The following is a 26,394-nucleotide window of genomic DNA, read 5'->3' on the forward strand; positions in this document are numbered from 1 at the left end:
CCCCCTCCCTCTTTTCTCCCTAAGCCCCTCCTCTAGAACCCTGATGGGAAAGGACCTCCTCCCTTTCTATCTGACCCTGGCTTATCAGGTTTCATCAAGGCTGGCTGCATCAGCTTCTTCTGTGACCTGACAAGACTGCAGCACCCTGGGAGAGGTGATCAAAGAGTCAGCCACTGAGTTCACATCAGAGTGTGGGTCCCTGTACCCTCTACTAGGGAACCCGCTTGGAACCTGAGAAGCCAATGGGCTTCCTTTGAAAACGGGGTCTAGGTCCTCTCCATACATGGTCCTTGGTTGGAATATTCCTCCCTGCAGGCCCCTGTGGGGGCAGATATTTTGTCTCTGTTGTTCTCCTTGTGGGGTTTGTGACACCTCCAGGTCTTTATATTTCCCTCTTCTTCCATAAGGTTTCCAGCACTCTGGCCAAAGTCTGGCTATGAGTTTCAGTATCTTCTTTGATACCCAGGTGGGTAGAGTCTTTCAGAGGTCCTCTGTGGAAGGCTCCTATCCTGTTCCTTGTCTTGTCCTACTTCTGATGTCTATCCTGTTTGTCCTTCTGAATGAGGATTAAGCATCTTCCCTGGGGTTCTACTCATTTTTTAGTTTCTTTAGGAGTATAGCTTTTAATATGTTTATCCTATATTCTCTGGCTAATATCCACTTACAAGTAGGTATATATCATATGTGTCTTTCTGCTTCTGAGTTACCTCACTCAGGATGATCTTGTCTAGTTCCCACCATTTACCTACAAATGTCATTATTTCCTTGCTTTTAATTGTTGGGTAGTATTCCATTGTGTAAATGTTCCATAATTTCTGTATCCATTCCTTGGTTGAGGGACATCTGGGTTGTTTCCAGATTCTGGCCATTACGAATAAAGCTGCTACAAACATGGCTAAACAAATGACATTATTGAATGGTGAGGCATCTTTTAGAAAAATGCAAATAGATCCATACTTATCACCCTGCACAAAGTTAAAGTCCAAGTAGATCAATTACCTCAACATAAATCCAGACACACTAAATCTGTTAGAAGAAAAAGTGGGGAAGAGCCCTGACCTCATTGGCACTAGGAACAACTTCCTGAACAGAACATGAACAGCACAGGCTCTAAGATCAACAATCAATAAATGGGACCTCATTAAACTGAAAAGCTTCTGTAAAGCAAAGGACACTGTCCTCAAAACAAAAGGAGAGCCTAAAGACTGGGAAAGGATCTTCACCAACCCTACATGTGACAGAGGGCTAATATCCGGAATATATAAAGAACTGAAGAGATTTAACACCAACAAACCAAGTAATTCGATTAAAAAATGGGGTACAGAGCTAAACAGAGAATTCTCTACAGAGGAATATCAAATGGCAGAAAAACACTTAAAGAAATGCTCAACATCCTTAGTCATGGGTGAAATGCAAATCAAAATGATCCTGAGAGTTCATTCACCTCACACCCATCAGAATGGCTAAGATCAAAAACTCAAGGAACGGTGCATGCTGGAGAGGATGTGGAGAAGGGGAAACCCTTCTCCATGTTGTTGGGAATGTAAACTTGTAGAACCACTTTGGAAACCAGTCCGGTGCTTTCTCAGAAAATTAGGAATAGTGCTACCTCAAGATCCAGCTATATCACTGCTAGGCATATGTCCGATAGTTTTCAAAGTCTGAAGTCCTGCATCACATTAGACATGGGTTGAATGAAACTATTTTATTCTAACACCTAATTAATAGCCTTTTCCTGGTCAAGAAGCCAAATATATGATACTCAGTCTTAAATAACTTAGTGACACTCGTCTGCCTCTGAGTGAGGAAGGAACCAAGGTCCACCTGGTGATCTGTGACCTCAAGAAAACTATGAAAGAGACGGGTCACAGACCTGGCTTACCACAGGTTAGGTTCTGTTCTTTGTCCTTCCTGGGGCTTCCTGGGTGCAATATTGATCTCTCTTTTCTCACTTGTTCTCTTAATGCTTCTGTTTCTTCTCTGTTTACATTTTTAGGCTAAGCAGGTTTTCTTTTGTATTGTTTTAAATCAATAACACTTTTGGGGAAATGGCTCAGTGGATGAAAGCTCTTGCTGTGCAGTCTTGAAGATCAGAGTTCAGATCCCCAGAACCCAGTGGAAAGCCTGACAAGCTTGGAGGCCCATGTGCCCTGTGCCAGCTGGCCAGTTAGTGTAGCCATGTAGGCAAGCTCTGGTTCCAGCAAGAGACCCCACTTTTAATAAATAAAAGTAGAAACAAGACAGATGGAGGAAGCTACCAATATCATTCTCTGGCCTCCCTACCTGTGTATACACACATGCATGTGAATTGCAGATACATGCTTGCCCATACACATGTGAAAATTCATATACCTTCATACCCCCCCACACACAAGCAAAATAGAATGCAGTAATGCCTTTAGTGGGTTCCTTGGGGTGGCTGTATGTCTAGCAGAAGTGGTCCTAGAATAGTAGATGGTAAGGGCATCCCACCACTTCTCAGCAGAGAGGGTCTTCTGGCCTCCTCTCCAGCCCCTGAAAGAACCCCATAAGAGCCTGGAGCCTCTCAGGGTGCAGATGAGCAAACACCGTGCTTTACTCTTCAGCATGGAAAAAAAAAAGAAAGAAAGAAAGGAAAGAAGGAAGAAAGGAAGCCAGCGAGCTTCCGGTGTCAGTGTATCTGGCCAAGGGATGCTGAAAAGAAACATGCAACTTATTCAGCAGCCTTCCTGGTCCATTGTTGCTCAGAGATTTCTGTGACAGGTGTTCCAAAGCCTCCCTTGAGCGGATTCCTCCTGTGCCTCTCCATAGCTCCGCCTCTGATGCAGAGGAGGATCCAGGAAAGCCCCAAACACATTTATTTTTAAGAAAAGTCTTGAGCTGCTTTGGCGACAGTGCAGGCCAGGGGTCATCTGTGGTCCGCCTGATCACAGGGGTAATTTCCTTACATCACACGCAGCCTGCTGCAGAGGAGATGGAGTTGGCACCAAGGGATCTGTGCCATCGGAACATTTGGTTTCCAGTCTCCCAAGTCCTCTTTGTTTTTGATCGTGACATTTCTTCACGCTCAGATGCATACATGATGTAACATTCTTTGTTGATGTTCTGCAGTGTGTTTTGGAGTTATTTTGGCTTAGTACAAAATAAGAGTGGGGCTCTCGGCTTCTCTGGTTGAAATGTTACTCTTGCCATATTCTCACCCTCACCCAGCCGCATCTTTCTCCTTGCCTTTCTTGCTTCCTCACCTCCTCCTGTGTATTTCTGAAGCTTGAAACCCACACCTAAGACTGATATTTAATAGACCCTAGCCAGTGTTGCTGGATATAGGGCTGATGAGAAATCTCTCCAGGGAGTATGTGGGCCTTTATGGGAGAGGGGGTGTCAGCCCTTAAGTGGAGATCCTCACAGCCTAATTGTTGAGAAACGTTGCCAGTTCAACAGCACGGAAATCCTACTTCTCGCTTCAGCTGAAAAGGTGCTCATAAAGGTAGCCGGGTTATTCTAGCAATTCGACTTATTTTGAAAATCCAATTTGAGAGCTTCATTAAAGGGCACTAATTTAGCGTCTTCCGGGAATACGTGTTTAAAGGAGCTTGTCAACAGTCTCTCTATTTGCCAGTGTGTAGGTGAGCTCAACTCCCTAGGCTGGGGTTACCTGGTTACAGGCATGCTCCCTCCTTTCAAACACAATGCCAGCAAACACTCAGGGGCCCTTAGACCAGGAGTAACAGCACCTCCTGCTCCCTCACCCTTCCATGTCACCCTTAAAGAGAGGCAATCACTGCCACTGTGACCTTCTGACCCAGTGGTCCAAAACAGGAAATATTGTTTTAGAGAACTCAAGATCTGTTAAGGTGTCAGGCCAAGAGCTTAACTGTTAGGAACCACTTCAGATCATTTAAGGAAATGTGCACACTTGCTGAACGCCTATAATAATAACATTGCTCACTACCTGCCTCATAGCCCCAAGAGGATAGTCCAGTCCCACACCGGGACACAAAGTTTTTAAATTGGATAGTTGAATACCGACTAGCAACATGGCCTCAAATAAACTTGAGCCCTCTCAGGCCACTGATGTGTTGGCAAAATATTAGGAGAGATAGAAAATGAAATCCAGATAATGTCTTAATTCCAAGTGTGCTTCTTATTTCCATACAGAGCTTAAAGGTCCACAAGGACTGGACATGGTCGTGCAAGCCTGTAATCTCAGCACTCAGGAAGGCAGAAGCAGGCAGATCTCTGTGAATTTGAGACCAGCCTGGTCTATGAAGTGAGTCCAGGACAGCCATGGTTACACAGAGAAACCCATGTCTGAAAAACAAAAAACACAAACAGAAGTCCATTACACTAACATTCATTACACTAACTCTCATCACCCAGTTTGTGCATATATTGTTAAGATTTAGAAACTTTGTCAGTATAAGTGTTAGAGGTTAGAGGTGGTTTTGTTTTGTTTTGTTTTGTTTTGTTCTGTTTTGGTTGTTGCTGTTTTGTTTTTTGTTTGTTTATTTGTTGTAACAATTCTCACTGAATTTCCTCTCCCCTTTTCAAAGCCAGTAATTCCCACTCTGGTTTACAGAATTGGATTCTATGTCTATGTGGGGATGGGAGTGGGGCGTATCTTTGTACATTGGGGGGCGGGGGAGGGAGTGTTTTTGTCTAGAAGAGATACCGACTGAAAACTTATAGGACTTAATACAATTGCCCAAGAAGAAGCTTAGTGTTTTGTTCTTAGGATGCCATTTAATTTGAAGAACTGGAATGTGATTAGAAACATTTTAATTGTTTTTCTGTTACATTCCAAATGGCTGGAAAACACTTAGCAATATATTTTGAGCTGCATGAGTAGGAAAGATGCAGCTACCACCCAAAGTGACAGTCGTGAAAGGATCCTTTTGCCTGAAAGTTTATGCTGTGGATTCTCCCTGCCAGCAGAAGTGGAAACTTGGGGGATGGGGGATGGGGGATCTAGCAGCTAGAGAATAACTATCTGTTCATCAAGGAGAAGCCTGACTTTCTATTCTACAATGTGTGTGTGTGCGTGTGTGTGTGTGTGTGACCTTCTATTCTGAAGTGTGTGTGACCTTCTATCCTGAAGTGTGTGTGTGTGCCTGTGCGTGTGTTTATAATCTATATACCTGGTGTACCTGGGATTATGACCATACAGCTCTGTGCAAATCAGACTTCTAGAATACCACAGAAACCATGAGTCTTAAAAACCTGTGTTATTTGTGTGTGTGTGTGTGTGCTGTTTTTTAAAGTCTACCGTTAAAGGTGGGTGTCATTAAATAGAAGTAAAAAAAGTGAAGAGATTTCCGTGGCACAGTTTGTGATGGTTATATATTTGCTGTCTGTTGCTGGGGTTGCTAATCACTACCGGTAAGGGTTAATTTTTTTTTTCAATGTATTGCGTATTGCAGCAGAGCCACCGTTAACTCACTGTCTGCATTTCAGAAGCCTGGGTGTTGGATATTGTCAAAATGAGCTTTGGCAATTCCACACAGAAGTGCACAACTATAATTCCGCTGCCCATTAATAACAGACCAGCCAAAGAGCCCGGAATCAAATGCCTTGCTCTCAGCTGGGGGTAGGAAGCCAGAATGGGCTAACTTGGCTGGTGACCTATACTGTCTGGAAAGTAGGATGCATAGTCGCTCAGGGATGGGTGGAATTCTAGAAATTTATTCACTCTCTTCACTGTACTTTTTCCTCCTTTTGGTAGTGTGCCCTTAGACAATGAAAAATAAATGAATTGCAGATAATAAAAATAGTACGTGTCTCCAAAACAAATGGGTAAATCAGCGCTTTTATTTCTTCAGGTGTCAACTCTGCTCCCCGCTCCAGCCCTACCCCTCTGGGCTCTGCTAGGTTTCTCTCAGTCAGCGCACCAGCGCCCAGCAGGCGGGCAGCAGTGATCTGGGCGGTCTTGCATCCAGAGGACCAGCCTGGCTGAGCAGCTGGACTTGAAGTCACTCTCAGCTCCAGAGCCCGAGCATTTGAGAGCTCAAGGCTGAGAATCATTTCGTGGGTGGGGTGAGGTGTTGCCGCCCTGGGCTGTTCTCTGCACTTGGCCCGGGAGAGTGAGCAGGGCACAGGAGCACTGGAAGCTCCGGCCAAGCATCCCTCAGGACTGGAGGTGGTACCCCAGCGAGGTAGGCAAGGGCTGGGCGCCAGGGCGCGCCTGATGGCTGGGAGGGAGAGACAGAGTGGCGGGGCCGGGGCAGCGCGCCAGTTTCCTCTCTGATTAATGATGCTCGCGCTGCCGCGCGCGTGGCTCACGCGCTTTGTCTCCAGCCCAGGGGTGGCAAGAGCAGTGGGGATGGCAGCGCCCGGAGCCGGCTGCGCTCAGACCTCGGCTTTCGCGTGGTGGCAGAGCGGCCAGGCATCGCTAGGCGTCCCCGCAGAGCCACCTCCCCTTCTCGGAGGGGTCGGGAACACGGGTCTAGGGCTGGAGCCATGGAGGGGCCATGTGCAGTGCTTTCGGTGCCCAACCGGACAAGTCCTTGGCTGGCGGGGAGGAGCTGGGCGACGCCTGGAAGCCGCGCCAGCTGCGTGGGAGGGCATGGCTGGGGGGCGGGCGGGGGGGCTCATCAAGGCTGCTGACTCCCGTGGGACTGCGAGAGTGACCGGCAGGTGGACGCTTTCACTCAGCCCGGGAGAGCTCCAGCGGGCGAGGTAGAGAGGTGGAGAGAGAGAGGAGAAGAGAGGAGAGGAGAGGAGAGAGAGAGAGAGAGAGAGAGAGAGAGAGAGAGAGAGAGAGAGAGAGAGAGAGAGAGAGAACTCAGTGAGAGAGGGAGGGACAGGGACAGCCAGCCCCGCACATTCGCTAGCTCCCTGCAGTCACCTCCTCCCACCCGACCCGGGGAAGTGGCCGGAGCGGAGCGCAAAGTAGCAGAGAAGCTGCGGGATCCGAGTACAGCAAGAAACCTGGTCCCCGCAGTGCTGGTGGGACCGCAGGACGCGGAGGGGCAGACAGAGCAGAGCTGGTCGCTACTCCCGAGAGAGGAGCGGAGCAAAGCTGGGAACACACACACACACACAAACACACACACGCACGCACGCGCGAGCGCACACACACACACACACACACACTTTCCTGGAGCAGACAGACAGACAGACTGACAGACAGGCAAACAGACACAAGGAGCTCAGCAGCCTGCGGTGGCTTACAGGCTCTCCAGCAGCGAAGACCTCCAAGCGTCCAGAGAGGCGACAGTCCGACAGCCACAGCCGGGCAGTCCGCACCAGCAGCGCCACTGCTGGGCAGCGCCAGGACCCCTGCCTCCAAGCCGAGTGCTCCTTTCGCTAGCAGTTAAATAAACCGGCCAAACAACAAAGGCAAGCCACAAACCAAACTGACCCTACCAAAGCATTCACTGAGAAACAAATTTTCACAAAAGCCCCAAACGAAATCCAGTCAGTCAAAGGCACCAGGACGCTGGGTAACTCCACCTTTCCTTCAGGTAAAGAGCCAAGTCTTCCGACGTGAACATCGCAAGCCTTTTGTGTCTCGCTGCTGGGGTTTCTGCTTTTGCCGCCCCCTCCCCTTTTCTTCCTACCATCTCTCTGTGCTTTCCCTTTGACCTGTTTGCCGCCTCTGTGTTGTTTATCTTGTGTCTATGTCTCTATGTCTCTCCCGCCGAAGGCATGGGTGGACTTTTCCCCAAATCAGGCAGAATTTTAAATTTGGGGATGGAATTGAAAGGGGCTTTGCTTTTTCTGCAACAGAAGTTCCCAGTAATTTTCTGTGGGGTTTGTGGTGCCAAGTTTGGCAATTCTCTTAATTAAGTTGAAAAAGACTGTAGAGAAAATGGAAAGTTGTCACTTTCGTCTATCACCACAGAGGTCCTGGGTCCCAAGAGGTTGGAAGGGGGAGGGGGAATAACAATACTTTCTGTTTTATTTTTAAAATCTTGAAGTGATTTTCATGGCAGCCTCTGATTTAAGGTTCGATATCTCAGTGATGAATGTGGTAGTAGGATTGGATTTGATTCAGGCAAGTGTTTTAAAAAGTTTATTGGGAGGAGAAATTATATGGCTTGGTATTTATGTCACGGATATGTTGCAGAATAAGACTAGGGTGTGAGTTCAAAAGGAGAAACAAAGAGAAAAGTTACAGGGGTGTTGTGATGGGAAGCACAAGGCAAGGCTCCTAGAAATGATCTCCCTAAGAATGTGTTACAGATGGCGGAAATTATTTTACTGTCTGATTTCTCAAGGTACGCAGCTTCTGCAAGCAAGAACGACAGTCTCTAAAATTGAAATGAATCTGTATGTTTTCTCAAAAATTTGCCCCGATGCAGAATTAATCTAAAGTGTGCCCACCCCTTCCTCATTTGATCTGCCCTGGAGATCAAATCTGCCCTTACTGCTTTAAGTAAGCAGCCAAGTAGACGTGGAAGGAAGGCGTTCATTCTTTTTTTAATTCTGTAGAAGTCAGAAAGCCTTTCATACACACTTCAGCATAAGCAGACCCTCTCCTGTCTTCTTCGGTATTATATTGCCATAGGGCTTGGATGTCTGAATAGCATTTTAGCTAATGTCATTTTCACAAAAGACAGTCATTTGGAAGGCACAGAGTCTGGTTGTGCTTCCTTCAAACGGCAGAGTGACCTTAACGTGGGGCTGTCTGTGCGGGACCCTGTCTTCGGGGTTTTGTAGCTCTTAAAGGTATGTATCGGCTTGCACTTGATTCTCAATTTCCTTTGTCCTCATCTTCTTTTGCTTTTTTTAATCGCTTTGACTGACAGGCTATTTTTATATTTCTAGAGAATAAATGTAGGTGCCTTTTTAAGGAGACGGATGCACTTTGTTTTCATTACAAAAGATTGGGGAAAGATCATCTCTTGGGGTCTGTGCTTGTCTGTGCAGTCATGATTTGGTTCCAATTTTAAAGGTATTGCCTCAGACCATCATGCTATACATGTCTTAAGTTTTCCTCTCTGGGTATGATTTATGTCATCGGAATGATACAGTAACTAGTCCTCTCAGAGAATGCTTATTTAACAGTACTTAAGTGAGGCTTATTTACAGAAACTTACACAGCTCTGAGGAACACCTTTAGGTTTCTCGGTGACTTAATATCACTACGTAGTGATTTCTTTTTCCTGCTGCTGATTCAGTTCAGACTCAGGCAAGTAAGTGTGTGTGTGTGTGTGTGTGTGTGTGTGTGTGTGTGATTAAATTTTCAAATTGCCAATCTCCCAGTGACTGCTTGTCACAGATCCCAGTAGAGTGTGGTTACCTTGAGAACTGGAGCAATCACCCTGTGAGAACATGCAGCACTGGGGATTTGGTTGCAGTCTGGTTTTGCATGCTGTTCAGTGAAGGAGTGAGCACCTCACTCTGCAATGGAAGAAGCATGATAAAAAGACAGAGGCCAATGAGCTTGTGCAGACTGCAGAGCAGAGGGGAGTGGAAAGGTAAAGCAGGATGTGGAGGTGGTCCTCTGAATCAGAGCCTTATATCTCATCAGTGGGAATCAATGGGTTTGGGCGAGAGAATGCTCTCTGAAGAGTTGGTTAGGTAACCAACATCTTCAACATCTTCATTGGTTCTTAGAAAGAAGACTCAGTAATTTGAGTTCCTTAAAACTTGAAGGAGATGCTAACTGGAGACTTCCTGTGTGTCTACTATTTTTAATATAAGCTGTGAGAATGTTGGGTAATGAATGCAGACGTAATTTCAAATTCCTGAATCATTGTTCTGCTGTGGCAGATGGGTGAGACCTTATGAAACGTTCTGATATTCAAAAAACTACTGTTATTTTCATATGTGGTGGTAAAGTGAATTTTTGTCATGGGGATTGTTTGATTTTTTTTTCTATCATGAACCTGAAACTTTGCTTCAGAATGAGACAACTAAGGGATGCAGGGAGCTTTGGATGGACTCAATAGAATGTTTGGGTTGTTTTCTTTCTTAACTTTCAGGTAAACACCCAACATTTATCTTTCCAAAGACTGCATATTTTAAAATGTCTCAGAGGTAGCGTTGCTCACCTTAAGAATGTCATCCTCAGGGGCAAAATATCTTCTCAAAATAGCATGTAAGATACAAGAGCCATCTGTCTGCATTGCTGGCACCTCCACAGAACACCCATCTTAAGGTACAAAGTGGGAATGTTTAATAAGAAAGATATCTGGCTCATTTTCATCTTAACAGCATGCAATCATCAGGCCACTCTTTTTTTTTTCCACAAAATGAAACTCATTAGACAAAACACTTAAGTAGTTTCAGAATTATTAAACATAATAATGTGAGCAGTTTATCTGGAATGGGGAGCTAAGTCATACCATTTTGTACCAACGGAACTTAAGAAGTCAATGTGGATGTGACCAAGTTTAAAATAAGACAAACCACTAAGAACAGGACTTTGCATGGAGATACTGCTGGATTTTGTTTGTTTTTGTTCATTTGACTTCCAACATGGTATTTCTAGAGGGGAAACCACCCACGCTGGCTGTTACTACTTCACTCATGGCTCTGCCTTTTGCACCACAGTACTGGTGCCTTTCTTGAGCTTTTCATGTCCGAGGGCATTCACATCTGAATTCAAAGTGCAGTTTTGTCTTTGGACAAGATAATGATAAGCTACATGAGCAGAGCTTGGAATGAGTCAGCTTCTGAAGACACAGAGTAGCCAACAGCGGGGCATGGATAAGATGGATAATTCTTTTAGGATGAGGAGACGGTTTAAAGTCCACTGGGCTGGACTGTACAAATTTAACTATTTGTTCATCAATCAGTTTTATTTGAATCTGGTCTGTGACAAGATTAGGCAAGAATGGGGCACCTAAAAGTGTTGTTGATACAGAAAGCCATTGCTTCGGGGGTAAGTACCGGTATCATTTGAATTGGATTGTGCATTTAGGAAGCTTGTAGCTCTTCTGATTACAGGACCTGGCTTCCACGGCAATGCGTTGGGTCAGCCAGGATGTGTTCAGCATACCTTAAGTCAGTGATGTTGTATTTGTAAAACATCCACTTCTTCCCTTAAGATAACCTTTGTATTTTAAGAAACGCTTAATCCATGTTTCTATGGTTTTTACGTTTTTGTACTGCACTCCAACATATCACATTAAACATGAAAAACATTTTAAACAGTATTATAGGTATATGCTAAAGCATTGTGGAATGCAAAAATAGAGAGAGGCAACACACACAATGCTATGTGTGACTGAACTTATTTGTATTTTTGCTTCTAAGTTTTTTTTAAGATATTTTTATGGTAAGTTTTAAAATATTGATTCTTTTTCAGTTCTCGGTCCGGTCGTAGATTAATTTAGATCACATTGGACTATTGTTGGCCATAGATATTGAAGTCTTAATTATTTATATTTACATCACAGACAGCTCCTGTCCATGAAGATCCAGTATGAACCGCAATGTGAGATAAATCACCATTCACTTACTGAACTTGATAAAGAATAAATTCCTTAAGTATCAAGCTCATGCAACAGCTTTTCATGTGGACAAGACTGTTATGCTACGGTCTCCCAATACTCTTCCGTCTGGAGATGTTTTCTTAGTACATCAAACACCTTCTTAGCATCTGCAGTATGTCATTGCTGAGACATATCTGTGTGACTGAAAAAAAATAATAATAAGTCTGGAAGCAAGGCAAAAAAACTGAACTGAAATAATTACAATTGAAGAGTTAATGGAAACCATAGGTGTCGACTTAACTACATGGTATTGGCTTACTGCATTCAGACTAAGTCCTTAGCGCCATGCTAAGCTTCTCCTCCGTGCCCCCCCTTCTTCCTAGCTGCCAGGATAGATCCCAGTACTGCCAGGTGGGGAGAATAATAACCAGTGCCTGTGGTCACAATAGATTGATACTTCAAATTCCATCTCTGTATTTTCCATATGAAAATCTCTCCTGGCAGCATTTATAACCAAAAACTTGATGCATATGACAATGCGACAAACTTTCAAAGTGGTTGTGCTCTGTATAATCAAAATGAGAATCAAATGGCCATTGCAACTTACTGAAATGCTGATCAGTTAATCTACAAGTGTTTCATTCAAGGCATAAATTCATAATTTCTCCCCAGTCATAAATTCCTATCCACACATTTAAAAATATCACTATTACTCCTTTTACTTAATGACAGATAATCATTAGCTTTTTTCCAGGTTATGTGAGACATAAATTGTCTCTTTTATAAGCAAACCTTCTAGCACATTCTCAGTTTTTCATACGACTTCAAGATGATGCATGCAGTTCTGAAATTAAAAATAACTGAGGATGATATTGAAGTTATTACACTTGTGCCGATGTTAAAGCCAATAACTCCTTAGGTGACATTCATTTAAAGGTAAAACCATGCAAATTTTAGTTCTACTTTAAAGAAAGGAGTGAAGAGTTTTAAGAAAAACAATGACATCATTTTAAAATTTCAAATATTTTGGCAAATTTTATAGAGGTGTACTTGAAATACCGTGGGCTGTGCTGTGAGGGAGAAATACATAACCTATGGAAATATCAAATCACCTCTTTATAGCTGCTTCCTAGAGACCAGTTCACAAAGCTCATCTATCTAAAGGAGTCTAGACTGATTTGCTCATTGCCCCTGTCATCCATTTTAATGCTGGAGTTCTTAATAATCTGCATTCTTTTATTTCCAGGTCACTGGTTGCTTGTTTATTGTACACTAAATACAGAAAATAGATGCGGAAATAATAACCAGCCGGGAAGGTGGCCTCCTGACACTTAGGAGAGTCCCTTCATATTGCCTAGACAACAGCCCTCACTTCAAAACATTCTGAAGTACAGCCTTCCAATGAAGAGGAAAATAAGCTCACTCATTCTGGCATTTTGATTTAGAAGGCGTTAAGAATCAGCAGAAGGGAGAGGCTAGAGAGATGGCTCAGTGGTGAAGAGCACTTGCTGTTCTTGCAAAGGATCCTAGATCTGGTCCCAGTAACCACACGGTGGCTCGCAACCATCCACAGAAACATGTGGTGCACATGCAGACATACAGGCAAATGCTCAGAAACACAAACCAAATAAATCCAACAGTCATTTAACATTACGTAAATAGAATCAACATGCATGAGATGAAATATTCAAAAAAATTTTAAATACAATGTGGAATATCAATTTCTAAAAGGTTTTCTTTCTCCCAGTTTAAATAAATTCTGTTTTCACAAGTACATTAGGTGGCTCAGAGGCCATCCGCACACTCAGCCTTTCAAGTAGCAGTCAGAAGATTTGCTTAACATTACAGATTTAGAAAAATCTAGATATGGACCACTGAAGTTAAAGGAGGGACAGGTTAACTCATTGGCACTCAGACAGGTTAATCTTAATTTTTTAATTTTTTTTATTTGCCTATAATAAGCTCAATGAGAAAATTAAAATCAGTCCAATGATTTTTCATGTTTCTAAAAGCACAGACAAAATTCTCACAGTACATTCTAGCACTTATTTGCAGGAAAGCACATCGAATGATGTTTTCAGCTCGTGTTTTGTTTGCCGCTGTGTGTGACTTGGGTGGGAATTCCGGTGCTGCTGTGATGGCCTAATGACATCATCAGCTGAAAAGAAAACAATCTGATCCACATACGCAGCAGAATTAATCTCTGCAGCACGTACGTTAGCTAAGGACTGCTTCTCTGAAACAAACGGTTAAAAGAGTGCTAGGCAGGCAATTTTGTTGCTGGAAACAGCATACTTTTATTTATTTGTTTGTTTGTTTATTACAAAATGAGTCTATATACTTTATTATCAGATCATGACTCCTGAAGCCAATATGGTACAAAGACAAAAATGATATTGCATTCTTCATAATGAATTGTTAGAATCCTGCAGCAGGGGGTTAGGGATGGCTGAGCTAAAACAGCAAAGAGTTGATCTAATGTTTGTTTTTTTTTTTTGGGGGGGGGAGTGGTTATTTTTGTTGTTGTTGTTTTGCTTTGTTTTCTCTCATTCATTCCCAGGCCTCTTTAATTTTGCTCTTAACACATCTCTTCTGTAAAGACTGAAATCCTTTTCAGTCCCGAGGTTTTCACGTACTCGTTAGGGTTGATCTGGAAACGTCCAGTAATTCTTTGCTGCTCGAGCTGCAGGAGCATTCTGCAGAGTCCTGCTTGCCCCAGAACATCCCATGTTCAGTCTCACAATTGTCGCTTTCTCCTAGTACTATAAATAACTTCTGTTTAGGAATTCTTTTCCGCATCGGGAGGTCGGAGACGAGACATGGTGTGCCCGTTCACATGTCACAAAAATCTTGGGCTCAGTGATGTGAGCCTGTGAAGGTCTCTGCCTCCAAGACTGACTGCCCCAGTTCAATCCCTGGGACCCACGCTTGGAAGGAGAGAACTGACTCCTGCAAGTTAGCTTCTGGAGGCCGCTCACACATGGTGGCGAGGGAGCACACATAAATAACACATTGAAAAATGAACTTAAACATTTCTAAAAAATTATGCGTCTTCTAGGGCATTCATATAGTTATCTTTCTACAAATGGTTTTTACATCTGTGTGGTTAAATGTGATGCAGGAAGGTAGAAGCAAAAATATTTAGACTCACGCGGAGCTTGTGATTGAAACTAAGGCTAGACCCGGTGGAGACTATGCGTGCACAGATAAGCTGGGCCCTCCTGTGACAAAAGCAAGGAACAGCCTGGTGAGATGAAGCAGTGTCCTTCCCAGGAAGTGTCTATGGCCTCTCAGATTCTGTGAACAGAATTTGCATTACAGTCAAAAGCTCAGTGAGAGGAAGCCAGCCTTCCTCAATTCCAAATCCCAGGTCTTCTACCTTCTGACCCCCAGAAATGCAGCTGATAACCTAAATTGGCATTTGGTCTAGATGTCTAACTTCTCCCCCAGAGTAAGTAACTAACTGTAGGACCCCAACTTACCCACAACACTCTAGTCTTAGCAATCTGCTAGTTCTATGACTAGCAGTTCCACTAAATACTTACTCCTTCCGACGCCCATTTAGTACGAGGAACGAGACTCACCTCCCAGGGTTAAAAATCCCTGCTGAGGCCTGTAATCCGCTACAGTGAAGTAGCATTGCCACAAATTACTTATTTGTTTGTTTATTAGAAATATCTATCCTTTAACACAGAAGCGCTAGGCAGAGATTCATTTTTAAAAGAAAGTTGGGGTTCAGTACCTTTCCGTTAATAATGAATACAATTTCTTCTCTTTCTTTCTTTCACACCTTTGGTTTTTCAGACAGGGTCTTGGTATGTGTCACAAGCTATCCCAAAATTCATGATCCTCATGACCTCCTGATGCTGAAATTGTAAACACGCCACTATGCCCAGCTGCTAAACATGAATACCAATTTTGGTGCTTAAAATTAATGAGCAGCTTAATATTTTCTGTCTATGATGTACCAAAGGCCTAGGTTGTGAATAAATCTTGTGGAAAGGGCACAGAATTTTATAAGGTCCCATCTTCTATCAGCTCCTTAAGGAAAGGGGTGTCTGCCTAAGAGTTTCTCAAACCTATTATTTGTTCAAGGCATTTTAGTTATGTAATTTTGAACATTTAAAATGGACAGCCCAATTTTCAAATCTTTGAACAGGTGATGATTGGAATGGCTCCATTAAGGAATAACTTTTCAGTCAACCTTAAGTAGGAGGAGCTAGTCAACAGAGTTCAGGTGGTATAGGAGATTTAAAAAAAAAAATTCTCTAACCTAGGACAAAGAGAGTAGAGTTTAGGGATTTCTGAGCAGCTCCTGTCTTTCTCCCAGACTCCAGCTTCCTGTCTCCCACACTGTTTGGACAGAGCAGCTGAGCTGGCCTCTGATCCCAAAGAGTCTGCGGATAATTTTGTTCAGTGAGTCAGCACTGTGCCTGCGAATACGGCGAGAGGAGGAAGGACACCGCTGCCATGATGGGGGCCCCACTTACTTCCCCTGCCAGGAAACAGGGAACCGCAAGCAGCACTCAGTATAGAGGAGAGTGGGCTGCCCAGTGCGGTAGCTGCCTCCGATAATTGCATTGTATTTTCTATTGCGATTTGAATATCTCACATTTTCTCTGAGGAGATAACACCATCAGTTATCCAATGAAAATTCTCAAAAGCCTGAGGGTATGCTTACAAACTTTTCCTATTACAACATTTTCTGGGAAACAAATGAAAGAATTACATGAGCACATAGATGCATACAAATTCAGAGAGAGTACTCAAATCAAGGAAACACACCTGCCCCAAAAGGCTAACTTCCTCACCTATTTTTATAGTCTTCAGCAATTTCAGATTATGTATGGTAGTTATTTAATCAAAGTTTACTGAATCAAAATTTGACCTTTGTTATTATTGTTTGCAGCTTTTCAAACAAGTTTCTTTTCCCATTTCAGGAAGCAAGTAGGAATTCCGTGGCCATCACCAGGCCCCTCCATTGTCAGCCTGCGTAAACCCAATGAGTACCTGCATGGGAGGAATTACAGTTTATACTCAGTCAGCAAAGTGTTGGGAGATGGTGAGGCGAAAGCAATCACGAAGGAAGTTCTGAATTCTGGGCTCGCGGTGCTGGAGACATTTGGGATGTCTTTCCGGGATGTGAGCACTTAGCACTTATGAAGGGATTAGGTCTGCCTTGTGAAGGAAAGGTCAGCCCCAAGGACTGGGCGAGTGGGCAGCCAAGTAGCAGAAGTCAGGCTCAGAGGGAGAGGGCAAAGAGTTTTAGCTCTCCAGGCCTTCCTCAGGCAAGACCGCTTTTCCTCACCTACGGGAAAGTTGGTATCCTCCTGTCTCTTGGGAAGTCAATAGAGTTAATGTGGGTTAAATGCCAAGGGATGAAATGCTCCCCAGGCCACTGATGACTGGTTTACGCCTGGCTGTTAGAGTGGTCTTACTTTTGGCTGTAAGGGTGATAGATAAATAAACAGATGACAGATAGACAGACACATGATAGGTAGTTGGTTACATAATTACATAGATACATTGATTATAGATATAAATGATCTCATATTTACAAATAATTGATTATATGTAGTAAAACATATATGTGACTATACAAAATTAAACTGTAGGTTTTCTAAAGAGAGACTAAAAAAATGGATCCCTAAAAAATTGTCCAACTGTTCTCAATAAATAACATCTTCAACTGGACACTGTGGCACACACCTGTGATCCTAGCACGAGGGGAGGCAGGGGCAGGCAGGTTTCTGTAAGCTCAAGGCCAGCCTGGCCTACAAAGCGAGTCCAGAACAGCCAAAGCTACACAGAGAGACCCTGTCTCAAAAAAACCAAAAATAAATAAATAAATGCATCAATAATACGTAAATAAAATAAAGAAATAACAGCTTGCTGTCTGGTTAAAAGGAAGTGGGATTAGATTCAGTTTTGTAGGGAAGACTTCATTCCTAGAGCAGGGTCTAACCTGTGGCTACAGCAGCTGCATCAGGTAACTGCACTGTATTTTGTACTATATGTATCTTCAACGTCCCTTCGTTCCTCCTTGTGTGTTTGTGTGCATGTGTGTGAGCACATGTATATGCTGGTACATAGTGGAGCAGAGACTGACATTGGGATGTCTTATGTTTTGAGACAGGGTCTTTCTCTCCTCTCTCACACTGAGCCTGAAGCTTTTGGATTCAACTAGATTGGCTGGCCAGCCAGTGACTGGGACCTACCAGTCTGTGTAAGCAGCAATGGGGTTACAGGTACGGGCCACAACACCCAGCTTTTTACTGGCATCTGAGGGCCTCCTATCTTCCTCACCTCATCTCACAAAGGTTCTCATTCTTATGCAGCAAGTGCTTTGCCAGGGGCTGACCCATTTGCCCAGCTACTCCTGAACCCCTTCTTTTCTTTATTTAAATGCTGTTCTTTCCATTGATAGAAAACATCCAAACGAAATATCCAAGCAAAAGGCTAGGACTTTAAGGTGATGCTTCATTGATGTGTGAGGATCATAGGATAAATTAAGTGTGGTGACTGAAACAAGGCATGGCAATGTGAGTCTCAGGATGTTTTTAGTAGAGAGGAATCTGGATTCTTTGCCCCAACTTGGTTCATGTCCAAGGACCTTATCCCACAATATTACACTGAAGGGGGAAATATTTTAGGGGTACCTATAAAGCAATCCATGTTTTCTAAGATCTCTTTTAATTTATAATTTTTGTGATTCAATGATGCCTCTTGTTGTGATAACGGTTGGTCTGTTTTTATATTGTGTTGTTCATGAATTTTTATTATAGCTTTTCCCTTTAGGCTTGAGAGCAAGCACGGGACTGTGAAATAGGAGCAATAGTTTAGACAGTGCTTTTATCAAGATTAGTCAGCAAAGACATAGGAGGTTGAGGTCCCAAGAACTGGGCTCAGATCCAACTCTGTCAAGTCCAAGTTCATTTCTTAAGTATTCTGTACTGGCTACTTGGTTTCTGAAGTAGGATTGCTGTGAGAATGAAATACAAAGTGTTCACCCCAGTGATGGGTTTAACTTTAATTTGTTCCCATATTTTCACGCTTTGCCTGGGTGCTTTAATAATGCCTAGCTGGAATCCATTTCTAGCACAGCCACACTGCACATGTTTGGGGCACAGGACTCCGTCATGTGGCCACCTAAAGTCTAAGTCATCTTTCTAGTAGACACCCCTAAGGCAGATAGCATGGCTTACCCTTTTTAAGGCCAGCTCAGCTGAGATGCCCCAAAAGAGAGATCTGGGTAAGGGTGATTCAGAATTCCACACAGCCCTTTGTTGCCTGACTCATCGGGGGTGAGACCATGTCTTTTTGCTAATTTTCAAAGGAAGATAACTAGGCTCCCTCCCAGACTCACCTTGTGATAATACTGAGTTCAGTTCTCATACCCTCCAGGAGCAATTTGGATTACTATCTAAGAACCGGAAATTATCTCAAATAAAACACAGTCTGTAGATTTGTGACTCGAGCCATGGCAGAGAAAACACGAATCTATCCAGCACATGCCTTTTGTAAAATCAGATTCATCCTTTGGATTTAGCCAGACAATGGCTCTCTAAAGTAATTTATATTTTCCTAAAATCACAAAAAAACATGACCTCACTGTGTTAACCTCACTGTGAAGATAGACGTTCTGATATTTTAAGATGATGAACATATTGCTTGTTTCATTGTTGATTGATTAGATCTCTGGACCTAAGCAAGTATCAGCTGGTTTGCTTTGTATGCTAGGGGTGTGTGCAGTTTGGAGAGACGAACCCCAACATGCAGACCTGTGTCTGATGATGTATTTTACTCTGTGTATTTTACCTTGTACACCTAGAATGTGGAATTAACAGAAAGCCCGTGAACTTGATGGAAGAATACTGAGAAAGACAAAAAAGAAAAAAGAAAAAGAAGAATGTGGTATTTCTTTTTTTTTTTCTGAACTGGTTAGGGAAGCTACCTGTGGTCGTCTGTAGTGGCAATCACACTTCCTTCTGTATTGACTAGCTCATTAGCAGCATTTGTTCTGTTCCCTGGGAATGAATGGCTTGCCTTCTATGCTCTGGATTACTTTGTTCCTCGAGAAAAAAAAAATCTAGCCAATGTAGAGAACCAAAACCTCTGTAGGCTATTCACATTGCTTGCTAAGGCCTCATGGACGAAGAGAAGTAAAATTCTGTTTTTTTTTCTTTTTAATTGATTCTAAATTTGCATTTGTGATCAGATCTCTTTATACAGTCATCACTTGCATAAATAATTACCTCTGTTGTTTTGTGCTGAAGACTCAACTGTGTGTGTGTGTGTGTGCTTGTGCGTGTGCATGCCTGTGTGTGATGTCCAAGCTGCCCTACCTTCTGGTAACCATCACACAAGGCTAGAATCTACAATGTGACATCTTTTCTTCTAGAGAAATAAGACAAAAATCACTTTTTATTCCTTCAATGATCTTTCATTGTGATAGGAACTATACTGTATCATGTAATTGTTATTTTTAAAACCCCACAAACACTTAAGTGGTATAGTCTAGAAATGAGAGGTTGAAAATCCCAGAGTCAAAGAAGGTTATGTAATGGAATTCTGGTGGAGAAAGAAGGCAAAGGAAACAAGTACAAATAGGTGACCTTTGCCTGGTAATAGTGGGCATGTGTCCTGTGCCTTTGGCCCCGTTTCACCTGTCCTTCTGACATGGCTTCTCCTGAGGTCCTAGACAGGTACTCTACCAGATGTGGATTTGAGTCTCGGCTCCTCCTCTTTCTCACCTGCCCAAGTTGGCCAGGAGGAGCTTGGGGTTTTCTTAATGAGTCTTGCATATAAATACTCCCCACATAATAGAAACACGAGCTGCCCCTCTCTGTCTACACAGGGGCTGACTGTGAAGACAGGCTCATGTGTAGCTCTACTTGCCGAGCATGTTCAAGGCCACTTTTGATTCAACTCCAGGCATCACACAAAAGAGAAGGAAAAAAAAAAAAAAAAAACCGAAAGATGTGAGAATTCAGAGAGTGATGTGATGCCAATTTGTTATTTTAAGCACTATAACGTTTTAGTTAGAGACTGCTATATGGCAAATATTGAAACGAAACTATTTTGTAGATGTGTATTGAGTAATGAGTAAAATTTAAAAACGACCTTCTCAATTTTTTTCTCTAAAGGGTTTTCAGCCTTAAGATATTGAAGAAGCTGTGCTATGAGGTAGCAGGGTTTTTTTGTTTGTTTTTTTGTTCGTTTGTTTTGATTTTTTTTACAGTGAAGGTACATTGCCTGAGTCTTCATATGTGCATTCTGAGCAATCCCTCCCTCCAGCTGGAGAAATATACTGGACTGTTCATCTCTGACCTGCTTTCGGGACTATTATTAACTAGTACAGGAACTTATTTTGAACCCAATGTGGACGTGTTTTATTGATAGTAAGAAATTACCACCATTTGAGATCACCACCTTCTCTCAGCATTATCCTCTAAGAATGCTTAATGGAGAATTAGCCAGTGTTGTCCCCTGTCAGATACTGTTGGTCCTTGGTGTGTTTTCTACCAACGCCCCCCCCCCCCCAGCACCTGGGACGCATGTGTTTGGCCGGGGTATCAGCTCTCTGCCGGTGTTTGGCACAGGGTGGCAGTTACTCTGCAGGTGTTCAGGGTCAACCTGGTGTTTTTCTCTCTCCCCTTCAACCCCCAGAAGTCAGCTTCTCAGGCAAAGGAAGTGGTGAGGCTAACAGAAGGTGCAGCATGCCCCTAAAGTAAAAGTCAAGTGCAGTAGGTATCAAGGATTTGTAAAAGGCAGTAGGCTTTATTAAAATATTCTAACAGGGAAATTCAGAGACAGTGCTTAATGTGCTGCTAATGAGATGTTAAATCTTATTTCATGACCTGAAGCAAAGGAACAACTCAAATAATCTTACTTATTTTTTTCCACTTAGATAAACTGAAGAAACACAAAACTGTAGAAATATTCATTAAGGGTAAATATGTTTATTTTTTCCCAATTTAGTTTAGAAGACACACAGACAACATGTTGCATTTGTCTGCTTCGTCGTCGGCATTCGCTGACACTACTCACAAAAGCAACAACTCAACACCAGCACCAGGAGGTCAGTTTAATTTTAGAATAAAGAAACTCTTTTTGAATAGAGAAAAGAAAGACAACAAATATACCTAAACTAATAAAAAAAAACCCACATATTTCTATGTTGATATAAACACACTCTGTAAATATATACATCACTATACATCACATATAAACTAATAAGTAGAATTTACTTATGTGCTTGTATACATCTGGGGCCTTGTTATACTATGAACGTATTGGTCTCTGCTATTACAGAGTCTGGGGTAGAGTTGGACCAGGCTCTCTGAGTTTCTGTTCCTTATGCATTCACTTATTCTACAACTACTGAATGATAATGTCCCATGTAGAATAAGGTTACGGAAAATGACAGAGGGGAGAGAATTTGCCTGTGCTTCTGGTTCCAAAGGCTTATCCCTAGTAAAGTGTAAAAACACATAGAAGGAAAGGAGTTTCAACTAGCAGCTTATGAATATATATACATGTGATTTTTTATATTATATCTCCATTCCAGGGACCAACATGAACACTATTTCCTGTCTGTCTTTTATGCTCATGGTGACCTAGGGGTCATATTCCGTAAGTGAGTCCTAGTGCAATGGAACCACATATGCTCCCTTACGTCATTTCCAGGGGATACCTCAGGTTGTAGCACTTTGATCTGCCACACCCAGGAGAGTTCTTGCCTGCAGCAGTTGCTCTCAGACCTGCACAGGTATCAGCAAACATGAAGGGATTTTTAAAATAGAGAGCGTCTTATCTCAGTAGGATGGGTGGAACTCAGATCCGAATTTCTAACGAGATCCCAAATGATGCCAGTGTTACTGGTCCAAGAATCACAGGCTGAGAATACATTATTTAAAGCCTAGACTTCCTTCATAGAATGCAGTTTGAATACTTAATGGAAGTCCATAATTTCACAGGCTGAAGAATTAAAGGAATAATGTAAAAATATCTCAGAAACAGCCCAGCTTCTAGCCTGGCCTGGTAGCTCATTCCTGCAACCCCAAGTGGCATTTAAGACACCTTCCAAAGGAAGCCAGTGCCCTTCCAAAATAACTACAGTATTTGAAGCCACTGGGGCCTCAGAAATGCCTGGAAGGTCAGAGCCTCCTGATGGCTTCCACGTCCATTTTAACCAAAGCTGGAATTACATAAGGTGGACACACAACTGCTGAATGGATGCGTCCATTTTTCTCCCTGTGAAAAACAGGAAGCGGCTAAGACATGTAGAGCCCTAAGCCAGTGTAATGGGGACTCATGGTTCCTATTTTCAGATGAGGAAACTGAGGCACACAGGGTACCTGCTGGGTCAGAGGTGGAGTTGGACTTCCACTCCTGGGTGAGATTTAAGACTGAAACACAACACCTTTTCTCTGGTTGAGGTTTTTCTTTTCTCTGCATTTCTCTTCTATGACGCAAGCCTTGTTAATACTCCCTTCCAGTTCACACGCAGCCTATGAGCTCTGACGGCACCTGTAAGCCCTTGTCCAATTCTGATCTTGTGGAGGCGCTGGGGAAGAGTTTTCAGATGTTCTCATTTGAACCCGTCACCCAGGAAGCTGTTGGGCAAAGTGGGTCTGCCTGTGTACCCACCGATATGGCCACAGCTACAGCTGTGACAGAAGGAAACACCTGTTAACACGGTCTGGGGGAAGGGGTGGGCAGCTCACTGGTGGATGCCTGGGGATGCTCTTATTGTACGACCAGCATGGTACTCTCTGCCAGCCACAGCAGATGCTCCATGACAGAGTAAAGAGTGTGTCCTAGAGGAGGCTGGGCGATTGACCAGCTGCTGACCTGCTGAGCCTGCTTCTCCCACTTCACACCCAGTAATCAGGCAGGACCTGAAGGCACAGGACAAGAAGGCCCTGCTCCTCTCTTGCTCTGACATGGATGGTAGAGCAGCTGGTATGATGTGAGGCCTCTATCCAGATGTTAGAGTCAGAAACTTCTTTCGGATCAGAGAGAACCAGCTGTTTGTCTTCTACTCCAGTGAGGCTCCCACACAAGCCTGTCAGAGTCATCTCAGTAAACTCAGTCCTCAGGGACGGCTATGGAGTGAGCTCAGCTCCCCGTTAGGGTATTACTCTCCAAAGAAACCTCCAAGCTTGGCGGTCAAGGTAAGACACCACGAACCTTAGAAAACCCTGCGCTAAACACAGTTGCATTTTGGGTTTGGTACATGCACGTGGTAGTGACAGGTATGTTGGACAGAAGGACTTCTTACCTGTTAGCTCAGCTACAGGGAAGACAGGTGTGTGTTTCCGGGTAAGGGCTTCATGAGCGAAAAGCAATTGCATGTTTCTAGCTGTGGGTTGTGGAAACGGCACCGGCTGATGTGGCGGGCTGCATTGTGATGTGGCTTGGTATCTTTCTGCAGGAAGTAACAACGGCTCTCTGCATGGCCATGGCATTCATTCTGAGTAAACAAAACCCAGGTGTATTCATGGGATGATGCAGTGAGGAGCAATGGGCAGAGCATGGGTTTCCAGACCTGGATGGATGATTTCAGTTTTGTTTGACCTTGGGCAAGGACACATCCTTTTACATCTCGACGATCCCTTCCATTTCTCTCCCTTCCCTGCCACTGTCTTTTCCTCAACTCCCTCTCCCACTTCTCCCTCCTTTCCTCTTCCTCCTTCCTTCCCTCTCTACATATTTCTTTTCTTCCCACCCCTATCTTGTCTTAAATTACATTCAATCATTCCTTTCTTTGTCTTAAATTACATTTACTTATTCATTAACCAATTCATTGATTTGTGTGCGGCATAGCTTATGCATGCCATGACATACATGTTTAGATCAAAGGACGATTTTCAGGAGTCAGTTCTGTCCTTCGCCCAGGTGGGACCTCAGGATAGAACTCAGGTCATCAGGCAGCATGTGCCTTTACTCAAGAGTCATCTGCACAACCCTCTTTTCTGTTCTTATTTTTACTTTCTTTTTTCTTCCTCTTTTTCCATTCTTTAGTATGTATAAATAAGTTGTACCATGAACCAAAACATTAATATATAAAACAACTATTTGGGCACTTGGCACATGAAATATAAATGAAGCCACAAGAGCTCTTATCTTTAAGGGAAGTGTAAATGCTCCTGTGTTGAAAGTGAATCAAATGTGAACAGCGATGGGGGTTGTGACTAGCACTATCTAAACACCAGCTTTGTGGGTCAATTTGTCATAAATATACTGCATCATTTTCTCTAGTGTAGAAAAAAATGGACCCAAGTTTCTTTTCCTTAGAGCACATCAGTGAGTCCAGTGAGCTTAATCCCAGGACTTCCACAGAGCTGGCACATCCAGCTATGAAGCAGGACGTCTTTTAAGTAGCTGCCTCTAAGACAAGGTCATTTTTGAACCAATCTGTGGCATTGGCTCTAGTTGCGTGGCTGATGTGTTCTGTGCTGATTTTCAGGACTCTGCAAATGTGGTCCCAGTGTACGTGCTGAGAGATACCCAGCCAATCTTCTGCAGCTGGGGAGAGCAATTAGCAGCTTCGTGAATTAGGGTCTTGTTTACGATGCTGTCCAAGATAATCATCTGTTTGTTTTAACTAAGATGCTCTGTCTTTATCATCGGCATCAATCCTCATATTTTAATGATAAGGCCTTTGAATCTCACAATAGTGTTTGGATTTCACGGCGGGAACCCCAGCATAACTTGCATTTTCTCTTGATGACTCTGGAAATCAACACACAATGTGCGTATATTTCTTCCATCATTCCTCCTCCATCTCAAACAGAAAGGGAAACATGCTGAGATCTATAGCAGAAACCCTTTCTTGGCACATCTTTATATGAAATGTCTTATTTCATTTGGAATACACACACACACACACCACACTCTTGCACACATGTGAAACAAAACTATGTGTCAAGCCTTAGCGCATATAACATACTCTTAGCTCTCATTCTGCAGTCAGACACGCTCTATCCACACCTGCGATTTCTATCTATTTTATTAAAGCTGTCCAGCGGGATGTGGCTCAGTTGGGAGGGAGCATGAAGGGAGCCCTGGGTTCTAGCCCCAGCAGCCTGAAAACAGGACACGGCAATCCCAGGACTTAGGAGGTAGACGTAGGGGGATCAGAAATTCAAGGTCAACCTCAACCTCAGTGAGAAAGAAAGAAAAGAGAGAGGTAAGTGAAAAAACAAATTAGGCAATGGCCAGTCTTCATGACTTTTTAATAAGTCACCCTAAGTGAAACCCAGTGACCCACCCACAGATGGTCACTCATGGCCCCTCTTCTCTCTCAGAGTTTGCAGAACAGAACTCTCCTGCAGCCTGATGGTGAAAACTGACAATTTTCTCATGAGTGCATAAAATTTCTTTGAAGACAAGAATCATGCCTAGGCATAATTAGTATTTCTTGATGAAACTTATAATTTCTTTGGAGGAAACTTGAGTTATGAGCCAGTAGCTGCCTGATGTCCACTTGTGCCAGTAAAGGATTTCTTGTGTGGCTTGGTCCACACATACCTGACAGATATTTCCTGTTCTGTTCTCCTGTCGCAGCACGTAAGCTCGGATTAGCTTCTCTTTAAAATCCATGTCAGGATATGATAGCAAATGTTTAAATACAAATAGCCAATATGTAAACTGTTAGAAACATTAATTCCCCGTTACTGTCCAGGTTCTCTTCTAGGTGCTTGGCACCCAGAGGTAAGAAAGCAAGCCTATGACCATCCTGGCACAGGGACCCTGTCCCTGAGGTGAAGTGGAGATGTGTAGCCCGGTGGGAACATTAGCGTGAAGCCAGGAGCAGCCAGGGGCTTGTCAGAGAGGTGTCTCCTGAGTCATTCTGTGGGCACAGGTTCATTGAAGGGGGAAACAGGAGGCTGAAGGTGAATGGGATACAATTCTGCCTGACACAGAAGCTCAGTGCTTTCCCCCAGGCCCTGTGACCCTCAGGGGCAGCTCATCAGGACACCCTTGGGTGGGGGTGGGGAGCACAACACAAGGACGCCTGTAT

At 43.4% G+C, this 26,394-nt stretch overlaps 1 protein-coding gene across 27 annotated transcripts in view; it reads left to right on the forward strand.

Moving 5' to 3' along the window:
* The first annotated feature begins 5,802 nt into the window (after positions 1-5,802).
* Positions 5,803-26,394, forward strand: part of Arpp21 (cAMP regulated phosphoprotein 21) — a 159,942-nt gene continuing 139,350 nt past the window's right edge. For 8 of the 27 annotated variants that reach the window (XM_060385146.1, XM_060385150.1, XM_060385152.1 and 5 more), the window contains exon 1: positions 8,412-8,649. The gene's annotated coding sequence lies outside the window, so the exon portion shown is untranslated. Of the gene's footprint in view, positions 6,132-6,595; positions 7,443-8,411; positions 8,650-9,234; positions 9,402-10,547; positions 10,811-26,394 lie in introns of those variants that run through there. The other 19 variants (XM_060385147.1, XM_060385153.1, XM_060385156.1 and 16 more) reach the window with 11 other exon arrangements.

The sequence above is a fragment of the Meriones unguiculatus genome, chromosome 6 (assembly GCF_030254825.1).
Source record: "Meriones unguiculatus strain TT.TT164.6M chromosome 6, Bangor_MerUng_6.1, whole genome shotgun sequence".
Classification (NCBI taxonomy): Eukaryota; Metazoa; Chordata; class Mammalia; order Rodentia; family Muridae; genus Meriones; species Meriones unguiculatus.